The sequence below is a fragment of the Anabrus simplex genome, chromosome 5 (assembly GCF_040414725.1).
Source record: "Anabrus simplex isolate iqAnaSimp1 chromosome 5, ASM4041472v1, whole genome shotgun sequence".
Taxonomy (NCBI): Eukaryota; Metazoa; Arthropoda; class Insecta; order Orthoptera; family Tettigoniidae; genus Anabrus; species Anabrus simplex.
This window is the reverse complement of record NC_090269.1, coordinates 188,001,414-188,029,299: the sequence shown is the minus strand read 5'-3', so window position 1 is coordinate 188,029,299 and position 27,886 is coordinate 188,001,414.

The window sequence follows — 27,886 nt, the reverse complement described above, 5'->3', positions numbered from 1 at the left end:
CCAGACCCAACTAGAAGAATCGTGGCCAGCAGCCTACACTCCCAAATTGAGAGCCCCTGATCCCACTTTCAATCACCTTTTACGATAAGCATGGGATACCATCAATATATTCTACGCCAGCCCTCACACAGGGGGTGAAAGAGAAACACTATCTAGCACCCTCTTCAACCTCAAATTGTCTATGTCGAAAGAGAACTATAATAATAATAAAATAATAATAATAATAATAATAATAATAATAATAATAATAATAATAATAATAATAATAATAATAATAATAATAATAATAATAATAATAATAATAATAATAATAATAATAATAATAATAATAATAATAATAATAATAATAATAATAATAATAATAATAATAATAATAATTGTACCGGGCGGTACACCTCCACTCCGCTAATTTAAAATGTGCGCCTGTGGAAACTCCTCTGCTGGAGGAAGTCTGAACTTTATTTACCCTATTAATTTTCTAGTTTCTCAGAAGATGTCACCACCTGGAAATTTTTGAGTTTGTGAACTGTGTCATTTTCGACGTACTTTTGTTTTACTTGAAGTAAGAAGTGTGAACTTTCTCTTCTAGAGGACACCACTGAAAAACTACAATAGTGCACCCTAGTGGGAAGAAAAATAACTGTTCTTTGGAGAAAATTTTATTTCAAAAGTTTGTTCTTTGTTAAATTTCTTTCTGTTATTGTTTAAGTTGGCGGTATACCCCTCTCTTTCCCCTTGTTTTGCATTTGACCAATCCCGAATTTCTGTTATTAATTTCTGACCAATCATTGGTATCTTCCCCCAACTTGAATATGTTTCTATACCCTAGCCAATAAAAAGTTTGTGGGAGGGTGTTTTCTTTCCCCTAACACCTAGAACCTTCCGCGAGAGGATATAAACTGCTGATTTTTGGGTCTCCGGGCCACTTCTGTTCCATCTTTCAGTGTATAAAGTACATAGCAGGAGGCGGGAAGCGCCTCTTTCCTCGGCAGCGGTCATCAATAAGGTAATGGCCGATTAATAAATTCTTTCTTTGCTAGCTCAGCAGTTTAACTCTCGGGGCGGGTGCGAAGCGTTCCACCATGTAACCTTTTCCTAAAATGTAAATGTAACTACTCTTTTCATCTATTCTCTTGTAAAGCTACATTCTGGGATAGAGAGTGCTAACCCTCTCGAGCTCCCACTCATATTGTTTTGAGGTGAACTTATTTTTCTCAACCTATTCTTCGTTAATGTAAAACAAATTGTTCTCTTCTTAAGTCACCTCTTTAGTATGGGATTAGCCCTTGTATTAACGGCCTAGCGCCCAGTAGGTCTTAATCTAGTGTATTAGGAGTGCAAGATCGCCTCCTCTCAAATTGTTATTTTAGAGGTCATTTAATTAACATTCTTTTCGTTTAATAGACCTCAGTAGATTGGGTATTTTACCCCTGTTTATGTCCGTTGAGGACAGCTTGAAGGTGGAGTTTGGTGTGGCCTGGGAGAGGCTTAAATTTGAGAGTGAGTGGCTCTTTTGAAAATTGTATGTTGTATGCCTCGAGGAGGCTTTTCAGTGTAATTTGGAGCAAGGGCTCCTAGGTATGAATGGGGTTTTCTGCCCCTCTGTTAAAACTTGTGTTTGGGGTAAAACTGAGCTGATTGCCCAAGCATTGTGAACTCGGGGCGCGAAGCCCAAATTCTGTAAATATTGTAACTACCTTATTTGACTTGCTATTCTGTACCTGCCATGCTTGTTACTTATTTATTTTGAAAAGAAAATATAACCGTATTAAATTTTAAATTTACTTTACAGGCACTATAATTTCGTAGCTTGAGATCCATTCACACCCGCATCTTCTTTCACCTCTATCTACCGCTAAAACACGGTAAGAAGTGGTAGCAGAGCGTGGTTGAATGGGTCTCAATTTAGCCCCTTTTGACAGCTACACATTGTTTTGATCCGAACTCTAACCATTTTCTCAGTTGCTGGAATTTTTTGACTTTTTCAAAATTGTTCTGTCATCATGCCAGGCCCTCGCGATGTTCTCCATCTTAATTATTTGCGCAAAGAGGAGTTGATCTATGAATTAACTATCAGAAATGTGCAATCTGGAGGCACGGTTGCAGTAGACACTAACAAGCTTAGAGAGTCCCTTGATTTGCCCATTTCCATCCCCAATTTGGGAGAGAAAGAAATTGATGACTCTCTTTCCACGATCGTCGAGAATATTACTGGGCTAGCTTCTGTAGTTAGTTTTTTTGATGAAAATGATCCGTCTCCTAATCAAATTAAGCGTGTGCAAGGCAGGCTATATCATTTTTCGAATAGGGTTAACGATCTGTTGTCTCTAAAACTGAATGACGTTCAGAGGAAGGAAGCTAGTACGCTCCTGGAAAATATTTCCGAATTATCTAGTAAGGTCACTCTATTGTTAACTGGGGAAGTTCCTCCCAAATCTGATCAACCCACCATAGTGAATGCAGGTAGTGAGGAAGCGCCTCCCAAGGGAGAAGTTAATAGGATAACCGTTGCTGCTCAAACTATCCCTGCCCCATTGGACAACGAATCTGAACGTCGTGCATCATTGAGTAACATCCGTTCTGAATTAACTTCCTTGCCATTGAAACCTTTACCTACTATGTCACCCGGGTTTAGCAGCTTGCCTCATCCTTTGGCAATGTTGCTCAGAGGTATTTCTAAGTTTTCTGTTAATACCACCAGTGATGTAATTTCATTTTTAAGATTTCTAGTTGAATTTCAGGATCATGCCCTTGTGTTTTCTCTTTCTCCATGTCAAATTTTGCAAATTATCTATCCGTATGCTATTGGTATTCTCTCAGATAAAATCGTAAGAGCCATTGCCGAGCAATCATCTATTGAGGATTTCCATGCCCATTTGCTAGCTAATTTCATCCCGGCTAGGGCCAGGTCCTCCGTTATTCAGAAGTACTATTATCGTGTACAGCGCTTGGATGAAAATTTGGCTGATTTCATACAGGACATTAAGTTTTATACTAGGGTGTTTGCCCTTCATTTTCCTGAAGATCAGATTGTACAGGCTATTGTAGAGGGAATTTCACCTCCCTATAGGTCATATTTGTGTTTCGCGGCGTGCCCGCAAAGTTTCTCTGAACTTGAAGCATTGGCCGTCTCAGCGGAAGGAGTTAGATACGCCGATTCCTTGCGTGTCGCGAAAGAACCCCCGCCTTCCTTTAGTAACACTCGGCCTCCACCTCGCCGACCAGTCAATCCCCGTAAATGTTACGCTTGCGGGTCGCCTGACCATCTGCGCAACAAGTGTCCACTGATCAAGTCAAGTGGGACAAGGAATGGAGCCGGGTCATCACAAGGCTGTTTTAAGTGTGGGGCCTTCTCACATATCGCCAAGAATTGCCCAAACTCAAATAGCACCCCCTCCTGCTCAACTTCCGGTGCAAATTCCACCTATCCCAATAATAAAAAGTGACTAGTGGCTTCGGCTGAGTCGACTAATCCATCTTCCCGAGACTCAGCCCCTAGTAAACAGGTTGTAAATGCAGAGAACGATCAGCCTTCAAATTCATCTTTTGAATGCCCTAAAGAATGTCTTAGGATTGCGGCGGATACCCCCGCACCTGTTCCTTTTCTTAAGATTGAGTTAAATAACGAGCCTATAACAGCTCTCTTAGATTCAGGAAGTGTTTGTTCGATTATTTCGGCTGAATGGTATTCTAAATTGAAAACGGTTTGTAAACTTCCTGACTATGTCTCTTCTCCTGTTCAATACGTATCGGCTAATTCATCTCCATTAGAAATTCTAGGTTCCTTACTGGTCAAAATTCGTATTTTTAAGTTTACATGGAAAGTTAAATTGTTTGTGGCCAAGCAATTGTCTTGCCCCATTATATTGGGAGCTGACTTTATTTCTCACACTGGTCTTGTGCTCGATCTCCAGTCTAGGTCGTGCACATTCAAATTTGCTTCTAATTGTAAAATCCCACTATTAAAGTGTAATTCTGTGTCATGTTCTTCTATTTCGCCTACCCAGGATGAGATGTTGTTAGACCTTAGACATCTACCTGAGGAGCAGGCTGATAGTATTCGCAAACTGTGTCAGTCGTTTCCCGAGGTGTTCTCTGATACTCTTGGTGTTACTGACCTTATTGAATACAAAATTGAGGTCACGGATTCGATTCCTGTCCGTTTTCCACCTTATAGGCTATCTCCACCTAAAATGAAGGCTCTGAAAGAAATTATCGATCAGATGTTGAAGGATGGTATTATTAGGCCCTCTAAGTCGGCGTATTCATCGCCTATTTTTCTAGTCCCGAAACCCCAAGGAGGCTTCAGGCCTGTTATTGATTACAGGGCTCTCAATCGGAAGGTGGTGTTGCAATCTGTGCCCCTTTCTGACCTTCATTCTTGTTTTTCATGGTTTCGTAAGGCCAAGTTCTTCACCATCTTGGACTTGAATCAGGCCTATAATCAAATTCCCCTTGCCGAAGAGTCTAAACACCTTACAGCGTTTGCCACGGACTGGAATTTATATGAATACAACCGCGTACCTTTCGGGCTCCCCACGGGGGCAGCTGTGCTCACTAGGCTACTAGATAGGGTCTTCTCCGACATCAAATTCGAGTACTTATATCACTACTTAGATGATGTCGTCGTATTTTCAGAGACTTTTGAAGAACATCTAGATCATCTGCGAGAAGTTCTCGATCGCCTTCGTAAGGCTGGGCTAACTGTTAAGTTGTCCAAGGTTGCCTTTGCTAAGCCCTCTATGTCATTCCTAGGGCATATTGTGTCACCCGATGGTGTAGCAGTCGATCATTCTAGAGCACAGGCCATCCGTGATTTTAAACCTCCCAAGGACATTAAAGGCATCGCCAGGTTCATTGGTATGGTGAATTTCTTCAGGAAGTTTATTCCTAACTTCGCTAATAGAGCGGCGCCCTTAAACCTTCTTCGTAGGAAAGGCATCAAATTCGAGTGGGGACCTTCTCAACAAGCCGCTTTTGAAGACCTTAAATTAGCTCTCTGTAATGCCCCTGTACTTGCTATGCCTGATTTCTCGAAGAAATTCATCGTCCAAACCGACGCGTCGTCGTCGGCGGTAGCTGCAGTCCTTCTCCAAGAGACTGAACTAGGGAGGCGCCCCATCGCCTATGCATCTAGGACTCTCTCGGCTCAAGAAGCAAAGTACTCCATATATGAGCTTGAAGGTTTGGCAGTCTTATTCGCCTTAGAAAAGTTCCGTCTCTATCTGGAACACGTCAAATTCGACCTGGAGACAGATAATCAAGCCTTAAGCTGGGTCTTAGGTAGGCCGTGTCGTACTGGTCGTATAGCCCGCTGGGCCATCCGAATTTCTGCCTTCCAATTTGATGTTAGACATATCAGAGGTATCGAAAATGTTGTTGCTGATGGACTCAGCCGTATGTTTTCTAACGACGTCGAGACCCACGAACCGGTCGACAGTTCATCACCTTCCGAGTCCATACTATCTGAGCTTAATGCCATCCTAACAGATGCGCCCATGCTTTTTAGGGATATCGAGAAATACCAACGTGAAGATCCGACGCTGGCTCCGATAATGGAAACCCTTTCTTCTGGGGAACATGTTGTCCCTTATGTTCTGAGGAATGGGGTTCTATGTTGCCCTTCGAGGCATGATAAGATGATGAAAGTTGTTGTTCCAGCGGTTCTTGTACCTATGATCTTCAAGTATTATCATGAGACCCCATTAGGAGGGCATCTTGGTATCTTTAAAACTCGTGAAAAGATTCGTGATATGTTCATCTGGAAAGGTATGGACGGTGAAATCCTCGAACTAGTAAAGGCTTGTAAATCCTGTTTGCTTAGTAAACCGACCATGTCCACCAAGGTAGGCCTCTTGTCTTCTCAGCAAGCGTCGCGTCCCATGGAACGCCTGTATATTGATTATGTAGGACCCTTCCCCCAGTCAAAGGGTAATGCCAACAAGTTCATCTTTGTGTGTGTAGATGGTTTTACTAGATTTTCTTGGTTATTTCCGACTAAGCTGGCTACCGCTCAGTCCACCATTACTTGCTTAAATTCTATTTTTGCTTCTTTTGGTCCGTGCCAATATATTGTATCTGATAATGCTAAGGCTTTTACATCTAATTTATTTCGTAAATTCTGTTTTGACTTGTCCATCTCTCATGTAACTACTTCGGCTTATTACCCTCAACCATCTCTGGCTGAACGGGTTAACCGGAATCTCAGGTCCGCACTTATTGCCTATCATCATGAAGATCCTTCCAGGTGGGACACGTCCCTGCATTGGATAGCTTTTGCTTTGAATTCGGCGGTTCATGAATCTCACAAGTTTACTCCAGCTTCTTTGATGTTCAAGTTTGTTCCCAACACGCCGCTCTCTAACCTCTGGTCTCTGAGTGACATTCTACCCGAGACAATAGATCCGGACAACATTAAAGATCTTTGGAAGAAGGCTAAAGCCAATCTTAAAGTGTCTCATGAAAAGGTTAGGGAAAGGTATGATCGTGGACGGAGACCCACCCCTTTGAAGGTAGGTGACCAGGTTATGGTCAAGAATTTTGTTCCCGCGGGCAAGCTTGCCCCCAGATTTCATGGGCCATGCATCATTCTCGATTTTCTTACGCCGGTTACATTGTTAGTAAGCAATCCAGCCACCGAGAGGATATTTAGGGTTCGCCTGTCCCAGGTGAAACCGGTGTAAATTTTGTGTCAACTTGCTTCATATAATTTGATAGGAATATGATGGTTATATATTTTTTTTTTTTTTGAGTTCCACTCTTAAGGCATTCTGCTCCTTCTATTTTATTTTATATGTAAGCATTTCTTGTAAACCTCCCCCGATTGTTAAACTGCCATCCTGTCCTTGCCACGGCCATTACCACGCTCCCGTCTCCTGCTCCACTACACACAGTGGCTGGCTTAGATGAAATGCCATGGATATCTGCACGCCGCTGGCCCCTCAATCTCTCTACATGCCTGTGCCCTCAAAAGAAACATGATGGTCCAACACAATTCTGCCGCCTAGTTTTAATGTTTCAGTGCCCCCGCAGCCGCGCGGCGCCGTGCCGCAACTGGGTTCGAGGACGGGCCCCCTCGGCCCCAGCGAGGACGACATGTGCACGGCGAGCCGGAGCTCTCCTCCCGGCCAAGGCTGATGTGCGGCGCACGACCTGCTACTTGCCCGCAGCCTGTATATGTTCACCGCGGGTGCGGCGTGCTTCAACACCTCTGCTCCCCTCATAGTGCGGGCGAGCGGTATCTCAGGGTACTTGAGGGGTCCGAGCGGCTTCCTTTGGACGCAAGCTGTAACGGCCGGTCTGGCCATCCAACTTAGCCTACATCAACTACATAGACATTCCTGTTCAACCTTAATACCGTTTCATGGGAATTCAACAGCAATATTTGGTGGACATTGCAAAATTTTTCTTCACTTTTAAGTATTAAAAGTTTATCCTCAGAATTCAACTACTACAAACAGAAAGACTTTACTTCACTTGCAACAACAAAATTTTGAAACTGAAACAAACCAAATTAAGAAAATCTCATAAATGCTTCTGCAATCTATCTTCATATTCACATCATAACTTGGAACTTGTTTCAAACTGACTTCATGTGTCATCCCTGGAGGAACTTTTTGGGGGGGGGGAGGTCTGTACCGGGCGGTACACCTCCACTCCGCTAATTTAAAATGTGCGCCTGTGGAAACTCCTCTGCTGGAGGAAGTCTGAACTTTATTTACCCTATTAATTTTCTAGTTTCTCAGAAGATGTCACCACCTGGAAATTTTTGAGTTTGTGAACTGTGTCATTTTCGACGTACTTTTGTTTTACTTGAAGTAAGAAGTGTGAACTTTCTCTTCTAGAGGACACCACTGAAAAACTACAATAGTGCACCCTAGTGGGAAGAAAAATAACTGTTCTTTGGAGAAAATTTTATTTCAAAAGTTTGTTCTTTGTTAAATTTCTTTCTGTTATTGTTTAAGTTGGCGGTATACCCCTCTCTTTCCCCTTGTTTTGCATTTGACCAATCCCGAATTTCTGTTATTAATTTCTGACCAATCATTGGTATCTTCCCCCAACTTGAATATGTTTCTATACCCTAGCCAATAAAAAGTTTGTGGGAGGGTGTTTTCTTTCCCCTAACACCTAGAACCTTCCGCGAGAGGATATAAACTGCTGATTTTTGGGTCTCCGGGCCACTTCTGTTCCATCTTTCAGTGTATAAAGTACATAGCAGGAGGCGGGAAGCGCCTCTTTCCTCGGCAGCGGTCATCAATAAGGTAATGGCCGATTAATAAATTCTTTCTTTGCTAGCTCAGCAGTTTAACTCTCGGGGCGGGTGCGAAGCGTTCCACCATGTAACCTTTTCCTAAAATGTAAATGTAACTACTCTTTTCATCTATTCTCTTGTAAAGCTACATTCTGGGATAGAGAGTGCTAACCCTCTCGAGCTCCCACTCATATTGTTTTGAGGTGAACTTATTTTTCTCAACCTATTCTTCGTTAATGTAAAACAAATTGTTCTCTTCTTAAGTCACCTCTTTAGTATGGGATTAGCCCTTGTATTAACGGCCTAGCGCCAAGTAGGTCTTAATCTAGTGTATTAGGAGTGCAAGATCGCCTCCTCTCAAATTGTTATTTTAGAGGTCATTTAATTAACATTCTTTTCGTTTAATAGACCTCAGTAGATTGGGTATTTTACCCCTGTTTATGTCCGTTGAGGACAGCTTGAAGGTGGAGTTTGGTGTGGCCTGGGAGAGGCTTAAATTTGAGAGTGAGTGGCTCTTTTGAAAATTGTATGTTGTATGCCTCGAGGAGGCTTTTCAGTGTAATTTGGAGCAAGGGCTCCTAGGTATGAATGGGGTTTTCTGCCCCTCTGTTAAAACTTGTGTTTGGGGTAAAACTGAGCTGATTGCCCAAGCATTGTGAACTCGGGGCGCGAAGCCCAAATTCTGTAAATATTGTAACTACCTTATTTGACTTGCTATTCTGTACCTGCCATGCTTGTTACTTATTTATTTTGAAAAGAAAATATAACCGTATTAAATTTTAAATTTACTTTACAGGCACTATAATTTCGTAGCTTGAGATCCATTCACACCCGCACCTTCTTTCACCTCTATCTACCGCTAAAACACGGTAACAATAATAATAATAATAATAATAATAATAATAATAATAATAATAATAATAATAATAATAATGTCCGCTCTGTGGTGTAGTGGTTAGCGTGATTAGCTGCCACCCCCGGAGGTCCGGGTTCGATTCCCGGCTCTGCCACGAAAATTTGAAAGTGGTACGAGGGCTGGAACGGGGTCCACTCAGCCTCGGGAGGTCAAATGAGTAGAAGTGGGTTCGATTCCCACCTCAGCCATCCTCGAAGTGGTTTTCCGTGGTTTCCCACTTCTCCAGGCGAATGCCGGGATGGTACCTAACTTAAGGCCACGGCCGCTTCCTTCCCTCTTCCTTGTCTATCCCTTCCAATCTTCCCATCCCTCCACAAGGCCCCTGTTCAGCATAGCAGGTGAGGCCGCCTGGGCGAGGTACTGGTCATTCTCCCCAGTTGTATCCCCCGACCAAGAGTCTGATGGTCCAGGACACTGCCCTTGAGGCGGTAGAGGTGGGATCCCTCGCTGAGTCCGAGGGAAAAGCCGAACCTGGAGGGTAAACAGATGTTGAATGAATAATAATAATAATAATAATAATAATAATAATAATAATAATAATAATAATAATAATAATAATAATATGCCTTCATTTAGCTTTGTTGTTACTTGGGTAGTAAAATAAATAACGAAGGCAGAAGTAAGGAGGACATATAATGCAGACTAGCACAAGCAAAGAAGGCCTTTCTTAAGAAAAGTAATTTTTACACTTCGAGCATTGATGTAAGAATAATTAGAAAGATGTCTTTAAATACTTTCGTCTGGAGCGTGGCACTGTATTGAAGTGAAACATGGACGTTACCTGGCTAAGAAAGAAAGAGGATAGACGGTTTTGAAGTGTGGTGTTACAGATGAATGCTGAATGTGTGATGGGTAGATCGAATTTCGAATGAAGGGATACTGAATCAAATTGGTGAGAGGAGATCAATTTGGCAAAATTTGACCGAAAAAGAGATTGACAACAACAACAACAACAGCAACGTGTAATCTTTGAGTAGTTCTTCCGAATTTAAAATTTTAATTGCAAATTTAATTTCTGTTTGCTTGTACTAATAACCTATTGTAATTAGGATACGTCTGAACGCAGTTTAAAATCACTGTAGGGTAGTTATTTTAGGGTCTGCCTGGCCGAGGCGGTAAAGGCGTGCCCGGTTCGCGCGGAAGGACATGGGGTCGAATCCCCGTCAGGAGGTCGTAAAATTTAAGAAACGAGATTTCCACTTCCGGAGGTTCATAAGGCCACGAGGTTCACTCAGCCTACACCAAAAATGAGTACCAGGTTATTTTTTCCTGGGGGCAAAGGCGGCTGGGCGTAGTGCTAACCACTCTACCCCATCACGTGCCGAGGTTAGCAATGGTGGAAGCCTTTACCTTCCACTCCTCCAAGGGCCTTCATGGTCTGTACGGAGGTGACTTTGGTTTGCTTTGTAGTGTTGTTATTTTATTATAAATTAGCGTGCTCATTTTATTCTTCGGAAATACTTGTGTAGTAGGAGAAATATTTCTCTAGCAACCTAACACTTACTAGAATTCTACTGTTGTAATTAGGATAGGATTAACTACAGTTTAGAATTGTGCAATTGTGTGTATTTTATTCGATATCCAGTAATTAACGACAGGAGGATAAAATTATAATAAAATAATACGCCTAACTTGTATGGCAATGTAATTAGTATAGTAATTACCTTTATTGTCGTGTGATCTTTGTGTACTATCCTATTAATATTTCTTTCCTTTCGTTTTTCCTTTGCACAGAATATTTTATCTTTGCTAATTTTCCATTATTTCGTCTTCTTCTTCTTCTCTTCTCTTAATCTGTTTACCCTCCAGGGTTGGCTTTTCCCTCGGACTCAGCGAGGGATCCCACCTCTACCGCCTCAAGGGCAGTGTCCTGGAGCTTCAGACTTTGGGTCGGGGGATACAATTGGGGAGAATGACCAGTACCTCGCCCAGGTGGCCTCACCTGCTATGCTGAACAGGGGCCTTATAGAGGGATGGGGTGATTGGATGGACAGGCAAGGAAGAGCAAAGGAAGCGGCCGTGGCCTTAAGTGAGGTACCATCCCGGCATTTGCCAGGAGGAGAAGTGGGAAACCACGGAAAACCACTTCCAGGATGGCAGAGGTGGTAATCGAACCCACCTCTACTCATTTGACCTCCCGAGGCTGCGTGGACCCCGTTCCAGCCCTCGTACCACTTTTCAAATTTCGTGGCAGAGCCGGGAATCGAACCCGGACCTCCGAGGGTGGCAGCTAATCACGCTAACCACTACACCACAGAGGCGACACCATTATTTCGTAAAGAAGAATAAAGAATGGTATTCAGCATAGCTGTCGGTGAAAAATCGGTATGAGTCACTGCAGGCAGAATAGCAGAGGGAAGATGCGGAACAGGAAGCTGTTGCAGAGGAGTGCGGAAGTAGAAGGAAAGAAAAAGGTAGGAAATTAAAATGTAGAGTAGAGGATATGAATAGAAATGTGGAACAGGGTCATTGGAGAGAGAAAACGGAGGAGGAAGTAGCTTCTTCAGCCGTCAGGAAAGATAGGGGAAGTCAGGAAGGGAGGGGATCAAATGAGGAGGATAGGATTGAGGCCCTGGTCGTGGGGATTTCATAGTTAGACATGTTCCGAAGAGTGTGGAGGAATGGGAACCGGGGAAGGGTGTTATCCAGGAGTTAGGTTGAGGCAGATATTGAGGAAAGTAGGAGAGAAAGAAGAGGAAAAGGGAAAGATGGTAGTTTTTCACGTTGGTACCGACAACGTAAGGCAAGCAGGTATAAGTACCACCATAGTTGGGGACGTGTGGGATCTGGTAAATGCAGCACGGGCGAAGTTTAAGGAAGCGAAGATTGTTATCAGTGGAATACTGTATAGGAGTGATGCTGACTGGATGGTGAATGGGGATTTAAAGGCAACTATGGCGAAGGTATGTGGAAAACTGTGAGTGAGATCTCTAGATCCTCGCTCAGATGGCTTTCACTTGAATCGTAGTGGTACGTATAAGTTAGGAGGTTTGTTCGAAAGAGTTATAGAGAGGGTCGTTCAGGGAACGGGTTGGACAGGGAACGGCGATGACAGTAAAGGAAGCATGAAGTCAAGTTAGGATGTCATAACATTTTTAGTATTAAGCTGTAGAAGTATTGTAAAGGAAGGAATAGAATTAAGTAATTCGACAAATAGATACCAGATAGTCCGCCTCTGTGGTGTAGTAGTTCGTGTGATTAGCTGCCACCCCCGGAGGCCCGGGTTCGATTCCCGGCTCTGCCACGAAATTTGAAAAATTGTACGAGGGCTGGAACGGGGTCCACCCAGCCTCGGGAGGTCAACTGAGTAGAGGTGGGTTCGATTCCCACCTCAGCCATCCTGGAAGTGGTTTTCCGTGGTTTCCCACTTCTCCTCCAGGCAAATGCCGGGATGGTACCTAACTTAAGGACACGGCCGCTTCCTTCCCTCTTCCTTGTCTCTCCCTTCCAAACATCCCATCCCCCACCAAGACCCCTGTTCAGTATAGCAGGTGAGGCCGCCTGGGCGAGGTACTGGTCACCCTCCCCAGTTGTATCCCCCGACCTAGTGTCTGAAGCTCCAGGACACTGCCCTTGAGGCGGTAGAGGTGGGATCCCTCGCTGAGTCCGAGGGAAAAGCCAACCCTGGAGGGTAAACTGATTAAGACGAGAAGACGAGATACTAGATATTGTAGTAGGAGTTGAATCATGGCTGATAAATGATATAATGGATGAATATATTTTCTCATGGAACTAGATTGTTTATAGCGGAAACAGGATATAAATGGCAGGAGGGGAATATTCATTCTGGTGAGAGAAGAATTTGTAAGCTACGAAAAAGTTAAAGATGACAAACGTGAAATTCTAGGTGTTAGGCTCATCTCTAAGGATAATAGGCAACCTGATGTTTTTGGAGTGTACAGACCTGGAAAGGGTGGCACAGACGCTGATTCGGAATTATTTGATAAGATAGTCACCGATTGACCAGGTGTAGTGAAGTCAAGAAAAACAAAAGTCAGCTGATTCCTGTATTCCGATAACTTATTTGTAGTTCCGTGTAGGTAGTTCAAGTCTGCGGCGTAATTTATACTTTCAGCATTTAAAAGCACTTTTAATTTCTGTTAGCTTGTAAGAATAAAACGAAACTACTCTCTAATATGGATTTGGTTTAAACTGAGACAGGGTCGGCGAAGAGATAATATTATATGGCCGAATGCCCTTTCTGACGCCAAGTTCAGTTGAGGACCTAACAGAGATGAAATGAACGATGGCGAATGAAATTAGGTTAGGAGATGGCCTATGAATGGAAACTGTCCCGCCATTTACCTGGAAGTGAAAACGGGAATCAACTGTACACTTCTGTTGTTCCAGTTAACCAATTGTAATTAATAAAACGTCTGTATACCGAGAGAGTTGGCCGTACGGTTAGGGGAGCGCAGCTCTGAGCTTGTATTCCGAGGATAGTGGGTTCGAACCCCACTGTCGGCAGCCCTGAAGATGGTTTTCCATGGTCTCCCATGTTTGACACCAGGCAAATGCTAGGGCTGTAGGTTACGGCTCCTTCTTTCCCATTCCTAACCCTTTCCTATCCCATCGTCGTCATAAGGCCTATTTGTGTCGGTGAAACCTAAAGCAAATTGTAAAACAAAAACAAAAAAAATCCGTTTCATGCGCATGCTCTGATGTCCGTCTGAAAAGCCACTCTCTGATATTGTAAAGGAAAGAATAAAAATAAGTAATTCGACAAATATATATGGCTATGCATGTTAACGCGCTATGGTTATGGAGTCAAGCTGTGCATTCGGGAGACGCGTGGGTTCGAACCCCACCGTCGGCTGTCCTCAGAATGGCCTTCTGTTGTTTCCCGTTTTCACTTCCAGGTAAATGGCGGGACAGTTTCCATTCATAGGCCATCTCCTAACCTAATTTCATTCGCCATCGTTCATTTCATCTCTGTTAGGTCCTCAACTGAGCTTGGCGTCAGAAAGGGCATTCGGCCATATAATATCATCTCATCGGCGACCCTGTCTCAGGAAATGGGACATATAATATCGATTATGTGGAGGTTTGGATAGCGTACTGGCGTCAATACTTTAAGCTCCAATTCCGGTATTGAAGACTAATAAACATTTAAAGATTTTTCCTCTCTTGGAGTATACAAGAAACAATGCCTACTCGTTCTTATTATCAAATAGTGTACCAACGTCCAAGTTGTCATCACCATTATTGATCTGCGTCTACGGCTGTCACCCAAAGTGCAGATTCCCTAGCAGCTGTTTACCTAGTCTTTTATCAAAGTTCTTCCCTACGTTTAAAGACGACGCTCAAGCTTATTCGTATACTAATGAATACTCTGGAGAGTGTAGATAATACTGTGTGTACAATGATTACACTGCGTTCTCCTGCTGCAAGTGTAAGCAAAGAAACTCGATAAACTAGAAGCAATATTGGTTCTATTTTTATTTCTCTAATGATATCCACTGATGCTGATAATACGAGGCTTTATCTGGTTACGAAACCTTTCTCCCCGATGCTCATCAAAATATGTATGTCATCAGCTATACACTGAACAGTTCTTAACATGTAATACAAAGTAGGTAATGATGACGAGAGGCATTTAAATCTATCATATCGAATAAGTGAAAGCCTTGTCACGAGCAGGTTTGTGTTTCCACAACAACCTTACACTCACGAGCAACTGAATTAGAGTGTAGCGCCCCCTATCCCTTTGACGACGGCGGGGATGCGGTGTGGCATGGACTCCACAAGGCAGATGAAGCATTGGGGAGCCACAGTGATCCATGATTGCAGCACAGTTTCCCATAATCCACGAAGATCGGCCGAAGCAGGGTCGAGGGCACACACAAGCCTCTCGACAAAATCCCAAGATCGGGGCTCCTCGAGGATCAGGCAAGCATCTTCACTCCGTGGAGTGTTCATCGAACCAGCCAGCCATAATTTGGGAGCGAGGGGCTGGAGCATTGTCTTGGTGTAGGTATAGGTACAGGTAGGCAAACGGGTAAACATGATCAGCAGCAGATTGCTATAACGTTCACCCGAGAGGGACGTTGTCAGATGTACCACAGGTCCTATTTCACCTCACATGAACAGTCCTCATTCGAGGATACCACCACACCACCGGGCTGAACTGTACTCTGCTGGCAAGAGGGATCTATTGAATCGTGATTGACTTTTACCCAGCCATCGCGCGTACCAACTGGTACCTCCACTCACCTGTCCGGGAGACCTCTTTTTCCATTCTTCGAGCGTCCAATGGCGGCGTTCATTTGTCTTTGTCAGTCACAGTGTCTTGTGATGGGTGTTGGTCAGAGGTACCCTCGTGTTGCTCATGCACCCCCATGGTGAGGAGATGGTTATAAATGGTATGGCTCCTCACACGTCCTTGTTATTCCAGCATTAAATTGGCGAGTGATTTGCTGCACTTTGGCCTGTCTATTGGTCGAGCTAATCAACGGTGACTCCTGCCATCAACGCGTCGTACGTCACGACAGTTGAACCTGGTGGCATTGGATTTTGTCAAACACACGTACTCAGAGAACGCTCTTGATACGGTAGTCCTTGGAAAGCACAGTGCCTGCACGACTTCAGAGACGGAGTGGCCCATACGTCTGGCGCCGACAATTTGGTAGCCTTCAGCTGCGCTGAGATTTCGTGTCTTACCCCTCGCGTGACAGCTGTTGCTCATACAGCCCGCACGAGGTCTGACGTCCACGTTTTTACATGCCATGCCCTCCTATTACATTCGCTGGATTGAACACAGCGCCAACTCCCCATTACGGCAGCTACCTCGATTTCAATTGCTCGTGAGTTTACAATGTTATTGGTTACAATATTATCAAACACTGGGTTTTATGTAGCTACTTCTGAGGTTTAGTTGTTCACTGTCCAAGCCATGATTGCAAGTTCGTTGGTTCAATGGCACCATTTCAGAAGATCTGCACGTAAAAGTCCAACGAGGTAACACGATTATTATTATTTTTCCGGGGTTTCCGTGAATCGCAGAGGGATAAGAAGCGCCTGGGGTGAATGGGTGGACAAGGAATTAACTAGAGCAGAACTTAACGCAACACATTTTGAAATGTTATTTCTTTCTTTTTTTATCTGAGTTTAAAATGGGAGAAATTGAAAATCTGAATCTGAATGAAGTCCAAATATCAGGTACAAAACGTGTTAATTTACACAGAAAAGAGCTGAATTGCTCTTGGCAGGTACAAAATTTACAAGAGCGATTTGCTCCTAACATTTACACTACCTGGGAGTCTGCGCTCAAAATATAGTCCAGCCTCGCGGAGGCATCATTTCATATGGCGCAATCAAGTTCCACTTAACAAACTATAGGTTGTCCTCCATTACATTATTTACATACAATTGCCACGATGTGGGCTTATCTATTGCTCAACAGTTATAAAATTCACTGTTCCCAAAGGGAACTGGTACCATAAACAATTACAGAAAAAACAGGGGCATGATTGCCCATACTAAATGGCCTTAATTACAAAAAATGGTTGGTTGCGACTGGCCATAAACAAAATGCAAGGAGGTGAAACACCTGCACTCCTTCTAGAAATTGTTAAAATCCTAAGTGGGCTTATGTCCCGATGATACAGAGGCTAGACCTATAATACATCGGACTGACTAAGTGAGAAACGATAATGCCAAATACGTAATAAGAAATTTAGAGCTTTAGAAACTTTAGTCACCCCATGCCAAGGTGAATGGGAACCAACATAGGGTAATCACTCTTTGTTCCCTCACGTACATATTTCCCAGTAGGGAACAGAACAGAGTCATCAGACATGCCGATAATTCTACATTTAAACAACCAAATTTATAAATTTACATTAAATAAAACAGATTGAAACCTTCCCTATTCACATGTCTATGAAAATTCTGCCATTACCTTGAGTCGCTGGTCCTTCCGCACGCAGGCTGTGCCCCTGCCTCCTAGTTCACGTCAATCCACGCTCCTCACACTGTAGAAATTCATACCATACGGCCCTAAAGCGCCCTGCTTTTATAGTATTTTTAAGGGGAAGCTTCCAGAACTCTTTATTGATAGGTTAGATTCCTGTACACACCCCCAATTTTAATTGGCTAGAGAAAATAGTTACAGTTATAGGTCGATTATTATTGAAGAAGGAACCAGCTAAAGTGTTGACATCATTGATACATAAACAAAACAATCCTTAAAACCTAAGGTTCGTCAACTGAAAAAATAAACATTCCTTTATAAAGTAATTAGAGTTCGTCCCGCTAGAAGGAGCAATTAAAGCGATGATAGAGACATCTAACAGTTGAATACCAAAGTATATTGTAGTACAACAGTCCAAATTTGTTTACATAGATGGTCTTATAGAAGGCGCGCAGTTTAACTGGCATGGGAAGGTGTACCCCCGGTACAATATTATTATTATTATTATTATTATTATTATTATTATTATTATTATTATTATTATTATTATTATTGTACCAGGTGTACGCTTCCTCGGCTACTTAAACTGCGCGCCTTCTCTACGGCCATCTTAGCCGGACATGAAATTTTAAAAACTTTTAAAAACTCTCTTATTCGACGGTTAGATGGCTCTACCATTTAGTTAGTGACACACTAACTAATAGCTTAGGAAACTTTGTTTTCGTTATTGGCAAACATTTTTCTGAGGATTTTTTTTAATGTACTGAAGTTGTCAAAACTTCAGCTGGTTCCTCCTCTATTGTGATTTACCTATAATGTGCTTGTAACTACGTTCTCTAGCCAATCAAACCCGGGGGTGTGTATAGAAATTCAGCCTATCAACATATTGTATTTTAATTTAGTCTGGAACTTTCCCCTACGGAAGTATGTTAGGAGGGCGCTTTAGGGCTGTCTGGTCTGAATTACTCCATTTCTTGATTGTGCGACTTGACGGAGGCCAGAGTGGGCTAGGGAGGCAGGGGCGCATACGGCTTGAAGAAGATCCAGTGATACATAGTAATTGCAGAATTTACCTAAACATGTGGTTGTACCTGCGGGTCGCTCTCCAAAAAGTCGGTCGATATGAGTGGAATAGATTTGCTACCGTTAAATAATAATTATTGTAGCAAGATTGGCTTCAAGAACTATTCGCAGGAGCTCATCAATGTTGGCGCCACTTATGGCAAACTCAATGTAGAAGATGTTCTTCCGCACCTTACCACTGTACCGCAGCATGTTAAAGAAAAGGCCGACAAAATAGGGCAACAATGGTGCCCAAGCTAATATGTGCCCTAAAGAACAAAATGTGCGCTTTAGACGCTGATCTGTGGTCTGATAACTACAAGAAGAGAAATTTTTTGACTGTGACATCGCATTATGTTAACGATGAGTGGCAGCTAGAAATGCTTGTTTTGCTAACAACTGAGTTTCCGGACATACCTAAGACAGGAGAGAACATTCGTCACGAAATCGAAGAGCGGTTGCTTGATTTAGCAATTAACAAGAATGATCTTACAAAATGTTACTTTGTCACCGACCAAGGAGCTAATATGAAGAAGGCACTTGAATCTTACGACCGTTTGCCTTGCTTTGATCACTGCCTGATGACTGCGCTTCGTCACACATTTCAAGAGACGATTTTAGAAGACGAAGCTCCTGAAATCCTGTCGTGTCTGCTATCAGCAAGAGCTATAGTAGGCTATTTGAAGAGATCAGGTCACTCGGGGCGTCTGCAGCACTCTGTGAAGCAAGAAGCTGTAACGTGGTGGAACAGTATACTGTTAATGCTCAATTCCATCATAAGTCAAATCGACGGTATTCGAGATCTACTAGAATACTGCGGGCAATCGAAACTCTTAGAAGCTTTCCATGAAGAGTGCGTACGAGAAGTTATCGCTTTTCTAACCCCCTTTAAAGAAGCGAGTTTAGATTAGGAAAGTGAAAAAATAACAACGCTGGAACATGTGCTGCCTTGGTATACGCTTCTGTTACATCATTGTGAACCAGAAGAGAGTGAGAACGAAGTAAGAAATATTTTTATAAGTTACGATCGTTTATAAACCTGTTGAATTATCGGAATTTAATTATGTACATATTGTTTATCCTTTTCAGTGCATGACGAAAATAAAAACGAGAGCTGCATACTTCATCAGAGAGAAGTGCAAATTGGAGGTTATCCGTTACTTTGCCACGGTTCTATGGTCATCACGACGTCATTTGAAGAAAGTCACAGCAGAAGAAAAGCAAGTCGCGTATGCGGAAGTTCGACGATTGTGCTCGGAACTGCCTGTAAATGGTAAGGTCGAATCACTGAAACAAATTAATAAATAAATGTTTGTTTATCTAATCTTCCACCTTTCGTTAGATCAACAATTATGCCGTCTAAAAAGTAAAAAAAAGCCCAAAGCATTGTTTCAACTGACGATCTTGTTGTTAATATTTTCAACTCTTCTTTGTTATGCTATTATATTTCTATCTCTCAATTTTAAGAAAGGTAAGAAATAAAATTTCCAAATTTGTTATACTAAAAGTTGCTCTCAGTAATCCCCTGTCCAGCCATTCAATCCAGGCGCTTCCTATTCCTCTGTGAGTCACGGAACTACCCGTATCAATTATGATCAATATTATTATAAGTGGGTTACTTGCCTCTAATTACTTTAACGGTTTATTGAGACACCTAAATGCCGGAATTTTGTACCGCAGGAGTTTATTTTACGTTCTGGTAAATCAACGCACACGAAGCTGGCGTATTTGAGCACCTTCAAATACCGGACTGACTCAAAATCCAACCTGCCAATTTCAGTTCATAACGCCTGTGCTCTACCCTGAGATACTCAGCCTAGTACCCGGTATCACTTCCGCTTGCGGCGGAGTTGTTCTTGTATTATTCTCGACTAGCAAATGTACCCGTGCTTCGCTACGGTATTCTACATTGTATTCGAATATCGAAGTAAATAGTGTACATGCAGTAAATTAGATTGTTTTAAAATTGCATGTCTCTTAGCGTTATCCGAGAAAGAGCATGGGGAGGTCCCCGTACGTTGTTTCCAATGTAAAGTGTTTGTTACGGATTTGTGATATAACGGCAGGTTCACTTGCCTACTGCCATTCACAATCGAGTTGGGAAGTTAACACTACAATTGCAGGCCCCATTGCCTACTACGCGGACAGAATCGATTTGGGGAGTTTTCGTTAAAATGGCAGCCCCCTTTCCTACTTCCAGACAGATTACAGTTGATGAGTTTTTATTATAATGGCAGGCAATTACTCTACTATCATTCGAAATTGAGTTGTGCAGTTATCATTATAATGTCAGGCCCATTTTCCAACTGCCAGCCAGCTTACTGCCGGTCACACCAAGTTGGTGAGTTTCCATCAAAATAGCAGGCCACTATGCCTAATGTCAGTCACATTTTAGATGAGGATATTCCTTTATAATGGCGGGCACCCTTGCCTACTGCCAAACACAATCAGGTAAGGGAGTTTTAAACAAAACTGCATGTTCACATGCCTTCTGCAAGTCAAATCGAGAAGTGAACTATTCATTAAATTGTAGGCCTTGCTTACTAATGACAGTTACACAGGAGTTGGAGAAGGAACCCTTTCCTACTGCCAGTCAAAGTCGATGTGGGGAGTACTGATTACAATAGCAGACCCACCCTTTCTCGATCGCTACAAATCGACATCAGTGAATATATATATATCGACATACGAAAGTATATGCGTGTTTACAATATTGAAGACCTTCATTTACAGATTAACTGCTACTAAACGTACGTCATATCGACAAAGGATTATACCATAAGACACGCCGGATTTAGTGGCCTAAATGGCTGGTCCCATGATATGTCATGATATGGGTCAGATTGACTTAGAAACGTGGAACAGGGTAAAGTTTTTGTAAGATTATCTAACATTACATTACTTTTCGGATAATTATGTAACAGCTACATATATAGCATTTGGCTCACATATGGCTACTGGGTGGGCCAATTTTCATGAAGAGTTTGATGATTCTGTATTTCATATAAGTAATTGAAAGTATGAATTATGCATGTGAAAATTCCAAATTGACTGAACATCGATGAATAGAGAAAAATCAAACGTAAAATGGATACAGATACGGCAAAAATTCATAATACCAAGGTTGTAGATCATTCCAAATTGAACGGAGATTGTGCAATCCGTTATGTGATAGGAATTTCCGAAGGTCTGCACAATCATTAAAATTGCCTGCATACTTCGATATTCTTCGGGGATAAAAAGTGAAAAATTTAATGATCTTGGATGTTTTCCGTTCGTTACAGACTAAAACGTATAATTTTGTCAAATTTCAATTATCTAATTTTTCTTCTGGCAGATTATGCCGCAATCTGGATTTTGGGCGAGGCGGGTAAAAATTAGGACTTTCAGAAAACTAAACCAAAAATTATGCAGACGGTCATTATTACCCCTTAAACGGAAAGCTGTACGAAAATTTCGCCAAAATAGTCAACGTAGAGGCACACAGTCGTTACGATTTGATTTATATAGATAAGGAATCTGCTCCATGTAAAACACCTTTTGGGCTATGTCCACTGGACTTAACCTGCAAAACTGACCATTCAAGATATCTCCCTTATTAATCCTCCTGACGAAAAAATGCACATGAAAAAAAAAGGTTTAGAGGTGGAATTCCATCACGTTTGGTCGATTTCCAGTCAGGTTGGTCTTGTTCTGTATATATTGTGGAAGAGTAAAATCACCATTTCGGTTCCCTATAAACCGCCAGTCCATTCCGGAACATGAAATATTATTTACGTTTAAAACCTACCTTTGGACAGGTGTATGCTAAATATGAATTTTGGTTCGAATGTCTTCAGTAGTTTTCAAGTTGTAAGGAATACGCTTTACACGCATCCGCTCGTGAGTTAAGTCCGATGGGACTTGTACAGAAACACGGTCCGTTAATGATATCTCCCTTATTAATCCTCGTATCGAAATGATGCACATGAGAAAAAAGGTTTGGAAATTAATTTCTACCAAGGTAGGTAGATTTCCATTAAGTTTGGTTGTGTATATTTTGTGGAAGTGCAAAATTACTGTTTCGGTTCCGTATAAACCCCCAGTCAGTTCAGGGATTGAGAAACAATTTTTGCCCTAAAACCTATCAAGGACAGGTGTGTTGTAAATATGAGTCTTGGTGGAAATACGTCCAGTAGTTTGTAGCACTCGCGTACATACGGCGTAATTAAGGAAGAAAATAATACAGTTAAGAAAGTTGAAAGTAATAGAAAATGGATTATAACTGAGGACAGCCGGATAACGACAAATATGTAAATGCCAAGTGAATGTATTGGAAAATCAAATGCCCCTCAATAAATTATGCTAGTGTGAGTTATGGATATAATAAAGCGGTAACAAAGGAGAAATTCAGGTCCAGTGATTCTTAGGTAAACAAATAATAAGAAGATGAGTAATGGTGTTATTACTTAATCTATTCGAGGGCGGTTATAACATCCAACGATATTCCGCCAATATCCCGCAGATAGGTCGATTGACGCCTCTCTTGCCTTCTACCCAAGGAACAACCACGAATTTAAAAGGATGATGAGGAAAATGGCAATACATTACTTCCCTGCTGGCATGCAGTCAGAGACGTTGCCATGGTAACCTGTAGGTTCGTTGTCGGTCTGTCGGTCACTCACTGCAGAGCATGATACCAGCGGAAAATTGTAAATTTCTCCGTCATGTGAAGAGTAAGGTAAATTATGAACATAACGAAAGTTGTTTATAATGAAGAGACGCATCACGTACGGTAAACGAAGTTTACAGAAAATCAATAGTATAAGAGAAAATGGAGGAAAACCATTCTGGTTTTCCTATAAATCCCCCGTCTATTCAAAGATTTCAAAACGACATGCATATCGAAACCTTCCCCGGGATGAGTATACTCTAAATATGAAGTTTGGTTGAGATCTATTAAGCCGTTTCGACGTGATGGTGAAAAAACCATTCACGTTTTCCTATAAATCCCCGTCTATTCAAAGATTTCAAAATGATATGCATATCAAAACCTTTCCCGGGATAAGTATACTCTAAATATGATGTTTGGTTGAGATCTATCCAGCCGTTTCGACGTGATGGTGGAAAAACCATTCTGGTTTTCCTATAAACTCCCCGTCTATTCAAAGATTTTAAGATGATATGCATATCGAAACCTTCCCCGGGATGAGTATACTCTAAATATGAAATTTGGTTGAGATCTATCCAGCCGTTTCGACGTGATGGTGGAACAGACAAACAGACAAACAGACAGACAGACAAACAGACAAACAGACAAACAGACAAACAAACAGACACGAAACGTAAAAACCACCGATTCGGTCTTGAGTTGACCTAAAACGGATAAAAATCTGAAAAATTGGCAAAACAAAAGAAATTACAGACAGCGGACCCCCTACAATTTTATTTATATAGATATACGATTCGCCCGTTCATCGAGCTATTGGTAGTTCTGTACTCCATTACTGATTCTGCAAAGGTCCTACAAGTTGTTGAGTCTACCAGAATGTCCAATGTTACCCTGCTTTACTAGACTCTTTTTCTTCCTATTTGCTTTACGTCGCACCGACACAGGTAGGTCTTATGGCGACGATGGGACAGGAAAAGCCTAGGAGCGGGAAGGAAGCGGCTGCGGCCTTAATTAAGGTACAGCCCCAGAATTTACCTGGTATGAAAATGGGAAACCACAGAAGACCATCTTCAGGGCTGCCGACAGTGGGGTTAGAACCCACTATCTCCCGGATGCAAACTCACAGCTCCGCGTCCTTAACCGTACGGCCAAATTGCCTGGTTTTATTAGATCCTAAGCACGCTTAATCAGATTCTTGTCTGGCGTACGAAGAAGTCACTCCCGCCCAGTAAAATAGGTACTGAGAAGAAAAATGTCTGCACGGAGGACGTATAAGTTGTCATAAATGAAGATGAATTCTTCCTTACAATACCAGTGATTCCGTTCCACGATGAAGTGCAATGTCTTCTACTTTGTCTCAGTACTGAGGATCCTTGATAACGACCTGAATGAGGCGGTCTACCTAACAACTTCGGCATTCCGATCATGCTGCTGTCTGGCAACGAAAGCGGAATTCTACTGGACAGATGACACAAGAGATTGTTAACAGGCCAACAACAATGACATGGAATGCGAAGATTTTTGAATGTCCTTCAAAATGTGACTATCTAAGCCGCGAATGAAACCGAAAACTTGAAATGATGAGTCGGATACAGTTCGACTGATCCGCCGAGGCAGCTTTCTCACAAGTGTTCGGCCGAGTTGAAAGGACCTTTAAGAAACGCTCATACGTCAAATATATACTGTAATTAACTTTATTCACGATTTGAAGACATTAATAATCATTCAGAGGACCTGCAGAAAGATTACGGAATGCCACAAATGAAAAGGATTGTTATAAAAAAACATGACCGCCTCTGTGGTGTGGTGCTTAGTGTGATTAGCTGCCACCCCCGGAGGCTCGAGTTCGATTCCCGGCTCTGCCACGAAAATTTGAAAAGTGGTACGAGGGCTGGAACGGCGTCCACTCAGCCTCGTGAGGTCAACTGAGTAGAGGTGGGTTCGACTCCCACCTCAGCCATCCTGGAAGTGGTTTTCCGTGGTTTCCTACTTCTCCTCCAGGCAAATACCGGGATGGTACCTAACTTAAGGCCACGGCCGCTTCCTTCCCTTTTCCTTGTGTATCCCTTCCAATATTCCCATCTCCCACCAAGGCCCCTGTTCCGCACAGCAGGTGAGGCCGTCTAGACGAGGTACTGGTTATCCTCCCTGGTTGTATCCCCCGACCCAATGTCTCACGCTCCAGGACACTGCCCTTGAGGCGGTAGAGGTGGAATCCCTCGCTGAGTCCGAGTGAAAAACCAACCCTGGAGGGTAAACAGATTAAGAAAGAAAGAAAGAAAGAAAGAAAGAAAGAAAGAAAGAAAGAAAGAATAAAAAAACATTGGAATGGATTGTATTGGAAATCGGCTGTAAGTTCTTGCTTAAGTGAATACGTCGTGCAAATGGAGGCAGTTCAAATATAGATAGTAGTTTCATTCCACTATGTATAATTTCAATATCACAAGACTATCCCAGTTTTAATTACAATATTAGGTATCACAGAATATTAATCAGTTACATCATATGTCTGTTTCCATGCTGATACCCATGGCCTTTTAATAGGACACCAAACATACTATCCTCGTAGCGTAAACGACGGATCTCATGGGCGGCATTCCCGGTGATTTGAGCCACTCACTCACCGAGCCAAGCTGTGGCAACTCACATGGCTTTGGCGAGTAAACGTGGCCGCTGAGGTTTGTCAGAGTCGGTAGTAAGAGGTAGTTGAATAACTGTTTACATGTAACGCACAGCCGAACTCGTTTAACGTATCAAAGTCTTTGGAGAAATGTGAACGCAAACCATGGACGTGTTTGTTCCTCACCTTTGTCAGATATCTGTTAAACCATTAGCGATCGGACACATTGCACTCGTTGTTGTTAAGCAAGTTCCTACCAACTCGTTTCCCATCTCGCTTCCCACAACTAGTGCACTGAAAATGTATGGTTGACGCAAGTCGAGGCGACGAGCAACTCATCAGAGGTGTCGATGTCCATGAACTTATCACTGAAATTCATATCAATGTCTACATCCACTGGCGAATCACTAGCGGCCATGTTTGCACTGATACAATGTCTTCACACTTACGTTTCTTCCTTTCCCTGTTGAGTCTGTTCCGTTCAGCACTGGTATGTAGCACCTTTTTTGGAACCGCTACCTTCTAATTGTCGTTTTCTAAGATTTTTTAGCTGAAGATGTAAAAGCCTTTTTTTAAACAATGTATTGTGCTTGTGGCTGTTTCGTAAATGTCCCAAGGCTATTTTACTGTCGGTGATGATCACTGTAGAATTCTCATGTATATTTTATATTCTCAAGGATCTTCCGTATTTCAACTTGCTCAGCCTGGTTGTTTGAGCATCTATTGTTTGCTATATAATTTGTGCCTATATTGGCGAGTTAGTTCAGAGTTGATATATATAGCTATTCCAGACCTGACAACCGACTCAGTTTTGCTGCCATCTGTGTAAATCTGGACTGTATACTGTGCGTCTTCCTTTTTGTCTTGAATTATGACGTTTTCAGCTAGGTGAGGTCAAATTTTGTAATCCTTTGTAGAGTCAAGTTCAGTGGTACCTCTTATGTGTTTTATTCTTCTTTTAATTATATTGTAATTATTGTACCATCAGTAAGACCTCTTCCTGGTGGTAGGCAACAATTTAAACGCCTGAGGGCGGTGAAATCTTGCGGAAATACGCTCAGCTTTCTTGATTTTCAACTTTACTAACAGATGCCACTACTTTTGGTTTTGGAGTGCCACCTAGGAGCTTGGAATGCGTACGACTTAGTAGAGCATTGTAAGTGTTTACGGGTTGGCACAATAAAACTTACGTCGTCTGTTCCTAAATGCCACCGGTATTTGACATGCCAGCCAATGATCGCTGAAGTTGCATCTATAAATAGCGACAAGTGAAGTTCTCCTCACAGGAGGCAACAGCGAGCTAGGACAACATCTAAGGTTGGCGGCAAAACTTTTCTCTATTATGTGAACTTACTTACGTGTGTCGACGGGAAGATATCAATATTCTCCTCTAGCATATAACGAATAGGGTCGAGCCGTGTTTACCTTTATTTTAATGTAGAATATTTTCAGTCAATTTAAAATTTGTAACATATAGGTTTCTAGGCTGTCTTTGGCCGGAGTGTAGCCACGCTAATGGCTGTATGAGTGTGGACCCTCGCTTCTCTCGTTAACTTTGCTTTTGGTGACTAGGCTTTTCTAAAAATGAATGAGTCGTACTGAACATGCCATAGGTCAGGTCCGCAGCAAGATTCTATGCTTAAAATTCCTTTATATCTCTAAGCTATGTACATCTTCTCCCACTTAATTGACTTCTGATTAAGCTGTAGAAGTTTTTGGGGCAACGAAATTCCTTTAAAGCGTTAAGAACCCCAGGCCACCACGCACTATCAAAAGCACCCTCTACGACCAAGCTGATGGAGATGCTATCCTTATTTTTCCGTGACTCCTCTATTTAGTTGTTGACGGTCATAACTGCGCCCACTGTGCTGGTTTGAGATCTGAACCCGAACTGATTATTGTGTAGCAAATTACTCGAGTTTAAATGATGCATTCATCTGTTTATAAACAGTTTCTCTAGCACCTTCGCCGTTATATTTAATGAGTAGTCGATATTTGCTTATATGTGGTTTTTATTTACCTGGCTTATATTCGGATGATTTTGGATTTTTTCCTATGTTTAGGAAATAATATTGTTTCCGGGCATTTATTGAACAGTGCAGTTGTATACAAGGGCACTAAGGCGAAAATATGTAGCAATATATCGCTTATCGCACCGGCCTCACCTGGAACATTTCTTGCAATCCATGCTTTCAAATATTGTCCTTATTTCTTATTTTGTAAACGACTTGTCGCCGCCTGTGTTAGGTGGTTGCATTATTTTCATTTTGATGATTTTGTGGTATCGCTGTTGGATTTATCATTATCCGGAGGTGTGAAAAGATCCAGAATATAATTCATTGTGTCGGCTAGACTTGTTTTATAGATCTCATCTGCTTTCTTAAGGGTGGACAGAGTGTAGATGTGTCTCATTATTCCGGCAGCTAATTTGAACACAGCGTTCCGTGGATTAGAATATGTGGCTATGTTACAGA